The sequence below is a fragment of the Danio aesculapii genome, chromosome 21 (genome assembly GCF_903798145.1).
Source record: "Danio aesculapii chromosome 21, fDanAes4.1, whole genome shotgun sequence".
NCBI classification, from domain to species: Eukaryota; Metazoa; Chordata; class Actinopteri; order Cypriniformes; family Danionidae; genus Danio; species Danio aesculapii.
In genome coordinates this window covers 11,170,944-11,189,802 of record NC_079455.1, presented here as the reverse complement: position 1 = coordinate 11,189,802, position 18,859 = coordinate 11,170,944, and positions in this window count along the sequence as shown.

Below are 18,859 nucleotides of genomic sequence, written 5' to 3'. Positions count from 1 at the left end.
ATCACTTGCTGTTTTTGGCCTTAGAAAGCTGTAATAAGCTGATTCCTGCATGCAGAAATAAGCTGTTCTGCAAACTCTCTCATTTCACACAGTATTAACTTGCAACTTGTTAAAACATGTTTAATACTGCATATTATGTTGTAAAAACAAAAACATTGTTCATTTTTACTGTTTTGATCAGTTTGTATCACTTGCTGTTTTTGGCCTTAGAAAGCTGAAATAAGCTTATTCCTGCAATGCAGAAATAGGCTGTTCATTTTCACTGTTTTGAGCAGTTTTTATCACTTGCTGTTTTTGGCCTTGGAAAGCTGAATTAAGCTGATTCCTGCAATGCAGAAATAAGCTGTTCTGCAAACTTTCTCATTTCACTCAGTATTCACTTGCAACTTGTTAAAACATGTTTAATACTGCATATAATGTTGTTAAAGACAAAAACAATGATCATTTTCACTGTTTTGAGCAGTTTTTATCACTTGCTGTTTTTGGCCTTAGAAAGCTGAAATAAGCTGATTCCTTCAATGCAGAATTTGTCATTTTGCAAACTCTCTCATTTCACTCAGTATTCACTTGCAACTTGTTACAACATGTTTAATACTACATATTATGTTGTAAAAAAACAAAAACATTGTTCATTTTCACAGTTTTGAGCAGTTTTTATCACTTGCTGTGTTTGGCCTTAGAAAGCTAAAATAAGCTGATTTCTGCAATGCAGAATTTGTCATTTTGCAAACTCTCTCATTTCACACAGTATTCACTTGCAACTTGTTAAAACATGTTTAATACTGCATATTATGTTGTTAAAAACAAAAACATTGTTCATTTTTACTGTTTTGATCAGTTTGTATTACTTGCTGTTTTTGGCCTTAGAAAGCTGAAATAAGCTAATTCCTGCAATGCAGAAATAGGCTGTTCAATTTCACTGTTTTGAGCAGTTTGTATCACTTGCTGTTTTTGGCCTTGGAAAGCTGAATTAAGCTGATTCCTGCAATGCAGAAATAAGCTGTTCTGCAAACTTTCTCATTTCACTCAGTATTCACTTGCAACTTGTTAAAACATGTTTAATACTGCATATAATGTTGTTAAAGACAAAAACAATGATCATTTTCACTGTTTTGAGCAGTTTTTATCACTTGCTGTTTTTGGCCTTAGAAAGCTGAAATAAGCTGATTCCTGCAATGCAGAATTTGTCATTTTGCAAACTCTCTCATTTCACTCAGTATTCACTTGCAACTTCTTACAACATGTTTAATACTGCATATAATGTTGTTAAAAACAGAAACAATGATCATTTTCAATGTTTTGAGCAGTGTTTTTAGGCAGTGTTTTCACTTGCTGTTTTTGGCCTTAGAAAGCTGAAATAAGATGTTCTGCAAACTTTCTCCTTTCACTCAGTATTCACTTGCAACTTGTTAAAACATGTTTAATATTGCATATCATGTTGTTAAAAACAAAAACAATGATCATTTTCACTGTTTTGAGCAGTTTTTATCACTTGCTGTTTTTGGCCTTAGAGAGATGAAATAAGCTGATTCCTGCCATGCAGAAATAGGCTGTTCTGCAAACTCTCTCATTTCACTCAGTATTCACTTGCAACTTGTTAAAACATGTTTAATACTGCATATAATGTTGTTAAAAATAAAAACATTGTTCATTTTCACTGCTTTGAGCAGTTTTTATCACTTGCTGTGTTTGGCCTTAGAAAGCTGAAATAAGCTGATTTCAGCACTGCAGAATTTGTCAATTCGCAAACTCTCTCATTTCACTCAGTATTCACTTGCAACTTGTTAAAACATGTTTAATATTGCATATTATGTTGTTAAAAACAAAATGAATGATCATTTTCAATGTTTAGAGCAGTTTTTATCACTTGCTGTTTTTGGCCTTCAAAAGATGAAATAAGCTGATTCCTGCTATGCAGAAATAGGCTGTTCTGCAAACTCTCTCACTTCACTCAGTATTCACTTGCAACTTGTTACAACATGTTTAATACTGCATATAATGTTGTTAAAAACAAAAACATTGTTCATTTTCACAGTTTTGAGCAGTTTTTATCACTTGCTGTGTTTGGCCTTAGAAAGCTGAAATAAGCTGATTTCTGCAATGCAGAATTTGTCATTTTGCAAACTCTCTCATTTCACACAGTATTCACTTGCAACTTGTTAAAACATGTTTAATACTGCATATTATGTTGTAAAAAACAAAAACATTGTTCATTTTTACTGTTTTGATCAGTTTGTATCACTTGCTGTTTTAGGCATTAGAAAGCTGAAATAAGCTGATTCCTGCAATGCAGAAATAGGCTGTTCATTTTCACTGTTTTGAGCAGTTTTTATCACTTACTGTTTTTGGCCTTAGAAAGCTGAAATAAGCTGATTCTTGCAATGCAGAAATAAGCTGTTCTGCAAACTTTCTCATTTCACTCAGTATTCACTTGCAACTTGTTAAAACATGTTTAATACTGCATATTATGTTGTTAAAGACAAAAACAGTGAACATTTTCACTGTTTTGAGCCGTTTTTATCACTTGCTGTTTTTGGCCTTAGAAAGCTGAAATAAGCTGATTCCTGCAATGCAGAATTTGTCATTTTGCAAACTCTCTCATTTCACTCAGTATTCACTTGCAACTTGTTAAAACATGTTTAATACTGCATATAATGTTGTTAAAAACAGAAACAATGATCATTTTCACTGTTTTGAGCAGTTTTTATCACTTGCTGTTTTTGGCCTTAGGAAGCTGAAATAAGCTGATTCCTGCAATGCAGAATTTGACATTTTGCAAACTCTGTCATTTCACTCAGTATTCACTTGCAACTTTCTACAACATGTTTCATACTACATATTATGTTTTTAAAAACAAAAACAATGATCATTTTCACTGTTTTGAGCAGTTTTTATCACTTGCTGTGTTTGGCCTTAGAAAGCTGAAATAAGCTGATTTCTGCAATGCAGAATTTGTCATTTTGCAAACTCTCTCATTTCACACAGGATTCACTTGCAACTTGTTAAAACATGTTTAATACTGCATATTATGTTGTAAAAAAACAAAAACATTGTTCATTTTTACTGTTTTGATCAGTTTGTATCACTTGCTGTTTTTGGCCTTGGAAAGCTGAATTAAGCTGATTCCTGCAATGCAGAAATAAGCTGTTCTACAAACTTTCTCATTTCACTCAGTATTCACTTGCAACTTGTTACAACATGTTTAATACTGCATATTATGTTGTTAAAAGCAAAAACATTGTTCATTTTCACTCTTTTGAGCAGTTTTTATCACTTGCTGTTTTTGGCCTTAGAAAGCTGAAATAAGCTGATTCCTGCATTGCAGAAATAAGCTGTTCTGCAAACTCTCTCATTTCACACAGTATTAACTTGCAACTTGTTAAAACATGTTTAATACTGCATATTATGTTGTAAAAAACAAAAACATTGTTCATTTTTACTGTTTTGATCAGTTTGTATCACTTGCTGTTTTTGGCCTTAGAAAGCTGAAATAAGCTTATTCCTGCAATGCAGAAATAGGCTGTTCATTTTCACTGTTTTGAGCAGTTTTTATCACTTGCTGTTTTTGGCCTTGGAAAGCTGAATTAAGCTGATTCCTGCAATGCAGAAATAAGCTGTTCTGCAAACTTTCTCATTTCACTCAGTATTCACTTGCAACTTGTTAAAACATGTTTAATACTGCATATAATGTTGTTAAAGACAAAAACAATGATCATTTTCACTGTTTTGAGCAGTTTTTATCACTTGCTGTTTTTGGCCTTAGAAAGCTGAAATAAGCTGATTCCTTCAATGCAGAATTTGTCATTTGCAAACTCTCTCATTTCACTCAGTATTCACTTGCAACTTGTTACAACATGTTTAATACTACATATTATGTTGTAAAAAACAAAAACATTGTTCATTTTCACAGTTTTGAGCAGTTTTTATCACTTGCTGTGTTTGGCCTTAGAAAGCTGAAATAAGCTAATTCCTGCAATGCAGAAATAGGCTGTTCAATTTCACTGTTTTGAGCAGTTTGTATCACTTGCTGTTTTTGGCCTTGGAAAGCTGAATTAAGCTGATTCCTGCAATGCAGAAATAAGCTGTTCTGCAAACTTTCTCATTTCACTCAGTATTCACTTGCAACTTGTTAAAACATGTTTAATACTGCATATAATGTTGTTAAAGACAAAAACAATGATCATTTTCACTGTTTTGAGCAGTTTTTATCACTTGCTGTTTTTGGCCTTAGAAAGCTGAAATAAGCTGATTCCTGCAATGCAGAATTTGTCATTTTGCAAACTCTCTCATTTCACTCAGTATTCACTTGCAACTTCTTACAACATGTTTAATACTGCATATAATGTTGTTAAAAACAGAAACAATGATCATTTTCAATGTTTTGAGCAGTGTTTTTAGGCAGTGTTTTCACTTGCTGTTTTTGGCCTTAGAAAGCTGAAATAAGATGTTCTGCAAACTTTCTCCTTTCACTCAGTATTCACTTGCAACTTGTTAAAACATGTTTAATATTGCATATCATGTTGTTAAAAACAAAAACAATGATCATTTTCACTGTTTTGAGCAGTTTTTATCACTTGCTGTTTTTGGCCTTAGAGAGCTGAAATAAGCTGATTCCTGCCATGCAGAAATAGGCTGTTCTGCAAACTCTCTCATTTCACTCAGTATTCACTTGCAACTTGTTAAAACATGTTTAATACTGCATATAATGTTGTTAAAAATAAAAACATTGTTCATTTTCACTGCTTTGAGCAGTTTTTATCACTTGCTGTGTTTGGCCTTAGAAAGCTGAAATAAGCTGATTTCAGCACTGCAGAATTTGTCAATTCGCAAACTCTCTCATTTCACTCAGTATTCACTTGCAACTTGTTAAAACATGTTTAATATTGCATATTATGTTGTTAAAAACAAAAAGAATGATCATTTTCAATGTTTAGAGCAGTTTTTATCACTTGCTGTGTTTGGCCTTAGAAAGCTGAAATAAGCTGATTTCTGCAATGCAGAATTTGTCATTTTGCAAACTCTCTCATTTCACACAGTATTCACTTGCAACTTGTTAAAACATGTTTAATACTGCATATTATGTTGTAAAAAACAAAAACATTGTTCATTTTTACTGTTTTGATCAGTTTGTATCACTTGCTGTTTTTGGCCTTAGAAAGCTGAAATAAGCTGATTCCTGCAATGCAGAAATAGGCTGTTCATTTTCACTGTTTTGAGCAGTTTTTATCACTTGCTGTTTTTGGCCTTAGAAAGCTGAAATAAGCTGATTCCTGCAATGCAGAAATAAGCTGTTCTGCAAACTTTCTCATTTCACTCAGTATTCACTTGCAACTTGTTAAAACATGTTTAATACTGCATATTATGTTGTTAAAGACAAAAACAGTGAACATTTTCACTGTTTTGAGCCGTTTTATCACTTGCTGTTTTTGGCCTTAGAAAGCTGAAATAAGCTGATTCCTGCAATGCAGAATTTGTCATTTTGCAAACTCTCTCATTTCACTCAGTATTCACTTGCAACTTGTTAAAACATGTTTAATACTGCATATAATGTTGTTAAAAACAAAAACAATGATCATTTTCACTGTTTTGAGCAGTTTTTATCACTTGCTGTTTTTGGCCTTAGGAAGCTGAAATAAGCTGATTCCTGCAATGCAGAATTTGACATTTTGCAAACTCTGTCATTTCACTCAGTATTCACTTGCAACTTTCTACAACATGTTTCATACTACATATTATGTTTTTAAAAACAAAAACAATGATCATTTTCACTGTTTTGAGCAGTTTTTATCACTTGCTGTGTTTGGCCTTAGAAAGCTGAAATAAGCTGATTTCTGCAATGCAGAATTTGTCATTTTGCAAACTCTCTCATTTCACACAGGATTCACTTGCAACTTGTTAAAACATGTTTAATACTGCATATTATGTTGTAAAAAAACAAAAACATTGTTCATTTTTACTGTTTTGATCAGTTTGTATCACTTGCTGTTTTTGGCCTTGGAAAGCTGAATTAAGCTGATTCCTGCAATGCAGAAATAAGCTGTTCTACAAACTTTCTCATTTCACTCAGTATTCACTTGCAACTTGTTAAAACATGTTTAATACTGCATATAATGTTGTTAAAGACAAAAAAAATGATCATTTTCACTGTTTTGAGCAGTTTTTATCACTTGCTGTTTTTGGCCTTAGAAAGCTGAAATAAGCTGATTCCTGCAATGCAGGAATTTGTCATTTTGCAAACTCTCTCATTTCACTCAGTATTCACTTGCAACTTCTTACAACATGTTTAATAACGCATATAATGTTGTTAAAAACAAAAACAATGATCATTTTCACTGTTTTGAGCAGTTTTTATCACTTGCTGTTTTTGGCCTTAGAAAGCTGAAATAAGCTGATTCCTGCAATGCAGAAATAAGCTGTTCTGCAAACTTTCTCATTTCACTCAGTATTCACTTGCAACTTGTTAAAACATGTTTAATACTGCATATAATGTTGTTAAAGACAAAAACAGTGATCATTTTCACTGTTTTGAGCAGTTTTTATCACTTGCTGTTTTTGGCCTTAGAAAGCTGAATAAAAGCTGATTCCTGCAATGCAGAATTTGTCATTTTGCAAACTCTCTCATTTCACTCAGTATTCACTTGCAACTTCTTACAACATGTTTAATATTGCATATTATGTTGTTAAAAACAAAAACAATGATCATTTTCACTGTTTTGAGCAGTTTTTATCACTTGCTGTTTTTGGCCTTAGAAAGCTGAAATAAGCTGATTCCTGCAATGCAGAAATAAGCTGTTCTGCAAACTTTCTTATTTCACTCAGTATTCACTTGCAACTTGTTAAAACATGTTTAATACTGCATATAATGTTGTTAAAGACAAAAACAATGATCATTGTCACTGTTTTGAGCAGTTTTTATCACTTGCTGTTTTTGGCCTTAGAAAGCTGAAATAAGCTGATTCCTGCAATGCAGAATTTGTCAATTTGCAAACTCTCTCATTTCACACAGTATTCACTTGCAACTTGTTAAAACACGTTTAATACTGCATATTATGTTGTAAAAAACAAAAACATTGTTCATTTTTACTGTTTTGATCAGTTTGTATCACTTGCTGTTGTTGGCCTTAGAAAGCTGAAATAAGCTGATTACTGCAATGCAGAAATAGGCTGTTCATTTTCACTGTTTTGAGCGGTTTGTATCACTTGCTGTTTTTGGCCTTGGAAAGCTGAATTAAGCTGATTCCTGCAATGCAGAAATAAGCTGTTCTGCAAACTTTCTCATTTCACTCAGTATTCACTTGCAACTTGATAAAACATGTTTAATACTGCATATAATGTTGTTAAAGACAAAAACAATGATCATTGTCACTGTTTTGAGCAGTTTTTATCACTTGCTGTTTTTGGCCTTAGAAAGCTGAAATAAGCTGATTCCTGCAATGCAGAATTTGTCATTTTGCAAACTCTCTCATTTCACTCAGTATTCACTTGAAACTTCTTACAACATGTTTAATAACGCATATAATGTTGTTAAAAACAAAAAACAATGATCATTTTCACTGTTTTGAGCAGTTTTTATCACTTGCTGTTTTTGGCCTTAGAAAGCTGAAATAAGCTGATTCCTGCAATGCAGAAATAAGCTGTTCTGCAAACTTTCTCATTTCACTCAGTATTCACTTGCAACTTGTTAAAACATGTTTAATACTGCATATAATGTTGTTAAAAACAAAAACATTGATCATTTTCACTGTTTTGAGCAGTTTTTATCACTTGCTGTTTTTGGCCTTAGAAAGCTGAAATAAGCTGATTCCTGCAATGCAGAAATAGCTGTTCTGCAAACTCTCTCATTTCACTCAGTATTCACTTGCAACTTGTTAAAACATGTTTAATACTGCATATTATGTTGTTAAAAACAAAAGACATTGTCATTTCACTGTTTTGAGCAGTTTTTATCACTTGCTGTTTTTGGCCTTAGAAAGATGAAATAAGCTGATTCCTGCAATGCAGAAATAGTCATGTTCTGCAAACTCTCTCATTTCACTCAGTATTCACTTGCAACTTGTTAAAACATGTTTAATACTGCATATTATGTTGTTAAAAACAAAAACATTGTTCATTTTCACTGCTTTGAGCAGTTTTTATCACTTGCTGTTTTTGGCCTTAGAAAGCTGAAATAAGCTGATTCCTGCAATGCAGAATTTGTCATTTTGCAAACTCTCTCATTTCACTCAGTATTCACTTGCAACTTGTTAAAACATGTTTAATACTGCATATTATGTTGTTAAAAACAAAAACAATGATCATTTTCACTGTTTAGAGCAGTTTTTATCACTTGCTGTTTTTGGCCTTCAAAAGATGAAATAAGCTGATTCCTGCTATGCAGAAATAGGCTGTTCTGCAAACTCTCACATTTCACTCAGTATTCACTTGCAAGTTGTTAAAACATGTTTAATACTGCATATAATGTTGTTAAAAACAAAAACAGTGTTCATTTTCACTGTTTTGAGCGATTTTTATCACTTGCTGTTTTTGGCCTTAGAAAGCTGAAATAAGCTGATTCCTTCAATGCAGAATTTGTCATTTTGCAAACTCTCTCATTTCACTCAGTATTCACTTGCAACTTGTTACAACATGTTTAATACTGCATAATATGTTGTTAAAAACAAAAAGAATGATAATTTTCACTGTTTTGAGCAGTTTTTATCACTTGCTGTTTTTGGCCTTAGAAAGCTGAAATAAGCTGTTTCCTGCAATGCAGAAATAAGCTGTTCTGCAAACTCTCTCATTTCACTCAGTATTCACTTGCAACTTGTTACAACATGTTTAATACTGCATATAATGTTGTTAAAAACAAAAACATTGTTAATTTTCACAGTTTTGAGCAGTTTTTATCACTTGCTGTGTTTGGCCTTAGAAAGCTGAAATAAGCTGATTTCTCCAATGCAGAATTTGTCATTTTGCAAACTCTCTCATTTCACACAGTATTCACTTGCAACTTGTTAAAACATGTTTAATACTGCATATTATGTTGTAAAAAACAAAAACATTGTTCATTTTTACTGTTTTGATCAGTTTGTATCACTTGCTGTTGTTGGCCTTAGAAAGCTGAAATAAGCTGATTACTGCAATGCAGAAATAGGCTGTTCATTTTCACTGTTTTGAGCGGTTTGTATCACTTGCTGTTTTTGGCCTTGGAAAGCTGAATTAAGCTGATTCCTGCAATGCAGAAATAAGCTGTTCTGCAAACTTTCTCATTTCACTCAGTATTCACTTGCAACTTGATAAAACATGTTTAATACTGCATATAATGTTGTTAAAGACAAAAACAATGATCATTGTCACTGTTTTGAGCAGTTTTTATCACTTGCTGTTTTTGGCCTTAGAAAGCTGAAATAAGCTGATTCCTGCAATGCAGAATTTGTCATTTTGCAAACTCTCTCATTTCACTCAGTATTCACTTGCAACTTGTTACAACATGTTTAATACTACATATTATGTTGTAAAAAACAAAAACATTGTTCATTTTCACAGTTTTGAGCAGTTTTTATCACTTGCTGTGTTTGGCCTTAGAAAGCTAAATAAGCTGATTTCTGCAATGCAGAATTTGTCATTTTGCAAACTCTCTCATTTCACACAGTATTCACTTGCAACTTGTTAAAAAATGTTTAATACTGCATATTATGTTGTTAAAAACAAAAACAATGATCATTTTCACTGTTTTGAGCTGTTACGGTTGCCGTATATTGTTAGGATTTTGTATTCTGTTCTCTCTCTCTCTCTCTCTCTCTCTCTCTCTCTCTCTCTCTCTCTCTCTCTCTCTCTCTCTCTCTCAGCCCGTCACATCCTTTAGGTCCGCCTTCGCGACAGCCAATTGGTTGGGAGACCCATCACTCATCATTGGGTGACGTGGCACGATGACATAAAAGAACGCCAGGGAGAGCGGAGAGAAGAGCGCTTTTGCTTTGATCCAGTTTTTTGTGTGTTTTGCAGACATGATTTTGTTATTCGTTGTTTTTGCTTAACTTTAGTTTGGATAAAATTATTTGTTATTATTTCTGCCCATTTTTGAACTACTTTGTTATTTTTGTGCATCTTTATTTCGATTGTTTGTTTGTTACTTTTTGGCCCAGCTCTTACCTGGCAAATATCAAGAGTTTGCATTAAGAGTTGACTTTGTCCTCGGAGTAAGGTGGATAGGAAGATGTCGTACGACTTCCATTCTGCAAACACGTAGTCAATTCATTGTTTAAAACACCAGGTAAGAAGTGAACGGCATTTGTGTATTTATATTTTTGTACTCTTAGTTTATTATAGGTAAGTTAATTGCGCTTGGCGCTGAAGATTTTTCTTTTCTTTTTCTTTTCATGATTCTAGGTAGGTAATGGGTTTGTTTATGAGTTAGAATTGTTTTGTTATATTTATTTCTTTGATTTTGGCTTCACTAGCATTCACTTACTCTTGAGATGACCTAATTTTGTTTGATACTTTGTTTCATTTGCTACTGTATTATTGTAAATATATTTGGGCATTCTGGTTTCACTTTCTTTGTATATTAAATCACTTTTGTTGGCAGTTTGTTGTTTGTCTTGTTGCTTGAACCCAACACTTGTGAAAACACAGTTTAAATGTTATTACTTTTACCCTAGACTAACATTAAAGAGGTTGTAACAGAGCAGTTTTTATCACTTGCTGTTTTTGGCCTTAGAAAGCTGAAATATGCTGATTCATGCAATGCAGAATTTGTCATTTTGCAAACTCTCTCATTTCACTCAGCATTCACTTGCAACTTGTTAAAAAATGTTTAAAACTGCATATTATGCTTTCTTGAGGGAGACAGAAAATTGCTTAATATTGACCTCTGAAGCTGTATTCTTGCATTTCAGGCTGTAATATGAGCTTTCCAGGAAAAAATCACAAAGTGATAACTGTCTAAAACAATGAAATGAATCAAGCTTTTTGTTTTAAACAACAATTGCATGCATTTTTAACATATTTAAACATGTTTAAAGTGAAAAGCAAGCTTTATTGAGGGAGACAAAACATTGCATACATTTGACATCTGATGCTGTATTCTTGCTTTTCAGGCTGTAATATGAGTTCTCCAGGAAAAAATTACAAAGTGATAAAAACTGTCTAAAACAATGAAATGCATCATGCTTTTTGTTTTAAACAACATATGCATGCATTTTAAACATATTTTAACAAGTTTCAAGTGAAAAGCAAGCTTTATTGAGGGAGACAGAAAATTGCCAAATTTTGACCTCTGAAGCTCTATACTTGCTTTTCAGGCTGTAATATGAGCTTTCCAGGCCAAAATCAAAAAGTGATAAAAACTGTCTAAAACAATTAAATGCATCTTGCTTTTTGGTTTAAACAACAATTGCATGCATTTTAAACATATTTTAACAAGTTTCAACTGAAAAGCAAGCTTCATTGAGGGAGACAGAAAATTGCATAGATTTGACCTCTGAAGCTGTATTCTTGCTTTTCAGGCTATAATATGAGTTTTCCAGGCCAAAATCACAAAGTGATAAAAACTGTCTAAAACAATGAAATGAATTAAGCTTTTTGTTTTAAACAACAATTGCATGCATTTTAAACATATCTAAACATGTTTCAAGTGAAAAGCAAGATTTATTGAGGGAGACAAAAAGTTGCATAGATTTGACCTCTGAAGCTGTATTCTTGCTTTTCAGGCTGTAATATGAGCTTTCCAGGCCAAAATTACAAAGTAATAAAAACTGTCTAAAACAATTAAATGCATCATGCTTTTTGGTTTAAACAACAATTGCATGCATTTTAAACATATTTTAACAAGTTTCAAGTGAAAAGCAAGCTTTATTGAGGGAGACAGAAAATTGCATAAATTTGACCTCTGATGCTGTATTCTTGCTTTTCAGGCTGTAATATGAGTTTTCCAGGCCAAAATCACAAAGTGATAAAAACTGTCTAAAACAATTGCATGCATCATGCTTTTTGTTTTAAACAACAATCGCATGCATTTTAAACATATCTGAACAAGTTTCAAGTGAAAAGCAAGCTTTATTGAGGGAGACAGAAAATTGCCAAATTTTGACCTCTGATGCTGTATTCTTGCTTTTCAGGCTGTAATATGAGCTTTCCAGGCCAAAATCACAAAGTGATAAAAACTGTCTAAAACAATTAAATGCATCATGCTTTTTGGTTTATACAACAATTGCATGCATTTTAAACCTATTTTAACAAGTTTAAAGTGAAAAGCAAGCTTCATTGAGGGAGACAAAAAGTTGCATAGATTTGACCTCTGATGCTGTATTCTTGCTTTTCAGGCTGTAATATGAGTTTTCCAGAACAAAATCACAAAGTGATAAAAACTGTCTAAAACGATTGCATGCATCATGCTTTTTGTTTTAAACAACAATCGCATGCATTTTAAACATATCTGAACAAGTTTCAAGTGAAAAGCAAGCTTTATTGAGGGAGACAGAAAATTGCCAAATTTTGACCTCTGAAGCTCTATTCTTACTTTTCAGGCTGTAATATGAGCTTTCCAGGCCAATATCACAAAGTGATAAAAACTGTCTAAAACAATTAAATGCATCATGCTTTTTGGTTTAAACAACAATTACATGCATTTAAACATATTTTAACAAGTTTCAAGTGAAAAGCAAGCTTCATTGAGGGCGACAGAAAATTGCATAGATTTGACCTCTGATGCTGTATTCTTGCTTTTCAGGCTGTAATATGAGCTTTCCAGGCCAAAATCACAAAGTGATAAAAACTGTCTAAAACAAATGCATGCATCATGCTTTTTGTTGTAAACAACAATCGCATGCATTTTAAACATATCTGAACAAGTTTCAAATGAAAAGCAAGCTTTATTGAGGGAGACAGAAAATTGCATAGATTTGACCTCCGAAGCTGTATTTTTGCTTTCCATGCTGTAATATGAGCTTTCCAGGCCAAAATCACAAAGTGATTAAAACTGTCTAAAACAATGAAATGCATCATGCTTTTTGTTTTAAACAACAATTGCATGCATTTTAAACATATTTCAACAAGTTTCATGTGAAAAGCAAGCTTTATTGAGGTAGTCAGAAAAATGCCAAATTTTGACTTCTGAAGCTGTATCCTTGCTTTTTAGGCTTTATTATGAGCTTTCCAGGCCAAAATTACAAAGTGATAAACACTGTCTAAAACAATTGCATGCATCATGCTTTTGTTTTAAACAACAATTACATGCATTTTAAACATATTTTAACAAGCTTAAAGTGAAAAGCAAGCTTTATTGAGGGAGACAGAAAATTGCATAGATTTGACCTCTGAAGCTGTATTCTTGCTTTTCAGGCTGTAATATGAGCTTTAAAGGCCAAAATTACAAAGTGATAAACACTGTCTAAAACAATGAAATGCATCATGCTTTTTGTTTTAAACAACAATTGCATGCATTTTAAACATATCTAAACATGTTTAAAGTGAAAAGCAAGCTTCATTGAGGGAGACAGAAAATTGCATAGATTTGACCTCTGATGCTGTATTCTTGCTTTTCAGGCTGTAATATGAGTTTTCCAGGCCAAAATCACAAAGTGATAAAAACTGTCTAAAACAATGAAATGCATCTTGCTTTTTGTTTTAAACAACAATTGCATGCATTTTCAACATATCTGAACAAGTTTCAAATTAAAAGCAAGCTTTATTGAGGGAGACAGAAAAATGCATAGATTTGACCTCTGAAGCTGTATTCTTGCTTTTCAGGCTGTAATATGAGCTTTCCAGGCCAAAATCACAAAGTGATAAAAACTGTCTAAAACAATTAAATGCATCATGCTTTTTGTTTTAAACAACAATTGCATGCATTTTAAACATCTGATCAAGTTTCAAGTGAAAAGCAAGCTTTATCGAGGGAGACAGAAAATTGCATAGATTTGACACCCGACGCTTTATTCCTGCTTTTCAGGTTGTAATATAAGTTTTCCAGGCAAAAATCACAAACTGATAAAAACTGTCTAAAACAATTAAATGCATCATGCTTTTTGTTTTAAACAACAATTGCATGCATTTTAAACATATTTTAACAAGTTTCAAGTGAAAAGCAAGCTTTATTGAGGAAGACAGAAAATTGCCAAGTTTTGACCTCTGCAGCTGTATTCTTGCTTTTCAGGCTGTAATATGAGCTTTCCAGGCCAAAATCACAAAGTGATAAAAACTGTCTAAAACAATTAAATGCATCATGCTTTTTGGTTTAAACAACAATTGCATGCATTTTAAACATATCTAAACATGTTTAAAGTGAAAAGCAAGCTTTATTGAGGGAGACAGAAAATTGCATAGATTTGACCTCTGATGCTGTATTCTTGTTTTTCAGGCTGTAATATGAGCTTTCCAGGCCAAAATCACAAAGTGATAAAAACTGTCTAAAACAATTGCATGCATCATGCTTTTTGTTTTAAACAACATATGCATGCATTTTAAACATATTTTAGCAAGTTTCAAGTGAAAAGCAAGCTTTATTGAGGGAGACAGAAAATTGCCAAATTTTGACCTCTGAAGCTCTATTTTTGCTTTTCAGGGTGTAATATGAGCTTTCCAGGCCAAATTCACAAACTGATAAAAATTGTCTTAAACAATTAAATGCATGATGCTTTTTGGTTTAAACAACAATTGCATGCATTTTAAACATATTTTAACAAGTTTCAAGTGAAAAGCAAGCTTCATTGAGGGAGACAAAAAGTTGCATAGATTTGACCTCTGAAGCTGTATTCTTGCTTTTCAGGCTGTAATATGAGCTTCAAAGGCCAAAAATCACAGAGTGATAAAAACTGTCTAAAACAATTAAATGCATCATGCTTTTTGTTTTAAACAACAATTGCATGCATTTTAAACATATTTTAAAAAGTTTCAAATGAAAAGCAAGCTTTTCTGAGGGAGACAGAAAATTACTTATGTTTGACCTCTGAAGCTGTATTCTTGCTTTTCAGGCTGTAATATGAGTTTTTCAGGCCAAAATCACAAAGTGATAAAAACTGTCTAAAACAATGAAATGTATCATGCTTTTTGTTTTAAACAACAATCGCATGCATTTTAAACATATCTGAACAAGTTTCAAGTGAAAAGCAAGCTTTATCGAGGGAGAAAAGAAAATTGCTTAATATTGACCTCTGAAGCTGTATTCTTGCTTTTCAGGCTGTAATATGAGTTTTAAAGGCCAAAATCACAAAGTGATAAAAACTGTCTAAAACAATGAAATGCATCATGCTTTTTGTTTTAAACAACAATCGCATGCATCTTAAACTTATTTTAACAAGTTTCAAGTGAAAAGCAAGCTTTATTGAGGGAGACAGAAAATTGCATAGATTTGACCTCTGATGCTGTATTCTTGCTTTTCAGGCTGTAATATGAGCTTTCCAGGCCAAAATCACAAAGTGATAAAAACTGTCTAAAACAATGAAATGCATCATGCTTTTTGCTTTAAACAACAATTGCATGCATTTTAAACATATTTTAACAAGTTTCAAGTGAAAAGCAAGCTTCACTGAGGGAGACAGAAAATTGCTTAATTTTGACCTCTGAAGCTGTATTTTTGCTTTTCAGGTTGTAACATGAGCTTTCCAGGCCAAAATCACAGAGTGATAAAAACTGTCTAAAACAATTAAATGCATCATGCTTTTTGGTTTAAACAACAATTGCATGCACTTTAAACATATTTTAAAAAGTTTCAAATATAAAGCAAGCTTTTCTGAGGGAGACAGAAAATTGCAAAGATTTGACCTCTGAACCTGTATTCTTGCTTTTCAGGCTGTAATATGAGTTTTCCAGGCCAAAATCACAAAGTGATAAAAACTGTCTAAAACAACGAAATGCATCATGCTTTTTGTTTTAAACAACAATTGCGTGCATTTTAAACATATCTGAACAAGTTTCAAATGAAAAGCAAGCTTTATTGAGGGAGACAGAAAATTGCATAGATTTGACCTCTGATGCTGTATTCTTGCTTTTCAGGCTGTAATATGAGCTTTCCAGGTCAAAATCACAAAGTGATAAAAACTGTCTAAAACAATGAAATGCATCATGCTTTTTGTTTTAAACAACAATTGCGTGCATTTTAAACATATCTGAACAAGTTTCAAGTGAAAAGCAAGCTTTATCGAGGGAGAAAGAAAATTGCTTAATATTGACCTCTGAAGCTGTATTCTTGCTTTTCAGCCTGTAATATGAGTTTTCCAGGCCAAAATCACAAAGTGATAAAAACTGTCTAAAACAATGAAATGCATCATGCTTTTTGTTTTAAACAACAATTGCATGCATTTTAAACATATTTTAACAAGTTTCAAATGAAAAGCAAGCTTTATTGAGGAAGACAGAAAATTGCATAGATTTGACCTCTGATGCTGTATTCTTGCTTTTCAGGCTGTAATATGAGCTTTCCAGGCCAAAATCACAAAGTGATAAAAACTGTCTAAAACAATTGCATGCATCATGCTTTTTGTTTTAAACAACATATGCATGCATTTTAAACATATCTGAACAAGTTTCAAGTGAAAAGCAAGCTTCATTGAGGGAGACAGAAAATTGCTTAGATTTGACCTCTGAAAATGTATTCTTGCTTTTCAGGCTGTAATATGAGCTTTCCAGGCCAAAATCACAAAGTGATAAAAACTGTCTAAAACAATGAAATGCATCATGCTTTTTGTTTTAAACAACAATTGCGTGCATTTTAAACATATTTTAACAAGTTTCAAGGGAAATGCAAGCTTTATTGAGGGAGACAGAAAATTGCCAAATTTTGACCTCTGAAGCTGTATTCTTGCTTTTTAGGCTGTAATATGAGCTTTCCAGGCCAAAATTACAAAGTGATAAACACTGTCTAAAACAATGAAATTCATCATGCTTTTTGTTTTAAACAACAATTGCGTGCATTTTAAACATATCTAAACATGTTTAAAGTGAAAAGCAAGCTTTATTGAGGGAGACAGAAAATTGCTTAATTTTGACCTCTGAAGCTGTATTCTTGCTTTTCAGGCTGTAATATGAGTTTTCCAGGCCAAAATCACAAAGTGATAAAAACTGTCTAAAACAATGAAATGCATCATGCTTTTTGTTTTAAACAACAATCGCATGCATTTTAAACATCTTTTAAAAAATCTCAAGTGAAAAGCAAGCTTTTCTGAGGGAGACAGAAAATTGCTTAATTTTGACCTCTGAAGCTGTATTCTTGCTTTTCAGGCTGTAATATGAGTTTTCCAGGCCAAAATCACAAAGTGATAAAAACTGTCTAAAACAATGAAATGCAGTATGCTTTTTGTTTTAAACAACAATTGCATGCATTTTAAACATATTTTAACAAGTTTCAAGTGAAAAGCAAGCTTCATTGAGGGAGATAGAAAATTGCATAGATTTGACCTCTGAACCTGTATTCTTGCTTTTCAGGCTGTGTTATGAGCTTTCCAGGCCAAAATCACAAAGTGATAAAAACTGTCTAAAACAATGAAATGCATCATGCTTTTTGCTTTAAACAACAATGAAATGCATTTTAAACATATTTTAACAAGTTTCAAGTGAAAAGCAAGCTTTATTGAGGGAGACAGAAAATTGCATAGATTTGACCTCTGATGCTGTATTCTTGCTTTTCAGGCTGTAATATGAGCTTTCCAGGCCAAAATCACAAAGTGATAAAAACTGTCTAAAACAATTGCATGCATCATGCTTTTTGTTTTAAACAACATATGCATGCATTTTAAACATATCTGAACAAGTTTCAAGTGAAAAGCAAGCTTCATTGAGGGAGACAGAAAATTGCTTAGATTTGACCTCTGAAAATGTATTCTTGCTTTTTAGGCTGTAATATGAGCTTTCCAGGCCAAAATCACAATGTGATAAAAACTGTCTAAAACAATGAAATGCATCATGCTTTTTGTTTTAAACAACAATTGCGTGCATTTTAAACATATTTTAACAAGTTTCAAGGGAAAAGCAAGCTTTATTGAGGGAGACAGAAAATTGCCAAATTTTGACCTCTGAAGCTGTATTCTTGCTTTTTAGGCTGTAATATGAGCTTTCCAGGCCAAAATTACAAAGTGATAAAAACTGTCTAAAACAATGAAATTCATCATGCTTTTTGTTTTAAACAACAATTGCGTGCATTTTAAACATATCTAAACATGTTTAAATTGAAAAGCAAGCTTTATTGAGGGAGACAGAAAATTGCTTAATTTTGACCTCTGACGCTGTATTCTTGCTTTTCAGGCTGTAATATGAGTTTTCCAGGCCAAAATCACAAAGTGATAAAAACTGTCTAAAACAATGAAATGCATCATGCTTTTTGTTTTAAACAACAATCGCATGCATTTTAAACATCTTTTAAAAAATCTCAAGTGAAAAGCAAGCTTTTCTGAGGGAGACAGAAAATTGCTTAATTTTGACCTCTGAAGCTGTATTCTTGCTTTTCAGGCTGTAATATGAGTTTTCCAGGCCAAAATCACAAAGTGATAAAAACTGTCTAAAACAATGAAATGCAGTATGCTTTTTGTTTTAAACAACAATTGCATGCATTTTAAACATATTTTAACAAGTTTCAAGTGAAAAGCAAGCCTCATTGAGGGAGATAGAAAATTGCATAGATTTGACCTCTGAACCTGTATTCTTGCTTTTCAGGCTGTGTTATGAGCTTTCCAGGCCAAAATCACAAAGTGATAAAAACTGTCTAAAACAATGAAATGCATCATGCTTTTTGCTTTAAACAACAATTGCATGCATTTTAAACATATTTTAACAAGTTTCAAGTGAAAAGCAAGCTTCATTGAGGGAGACAGAAAATTGTTTAATTTTGACCTCTGAAGCAGTTTTTTTGCTTTTCAGGCTGTAATATGAGCTTTCCAGGCCAGCAAAT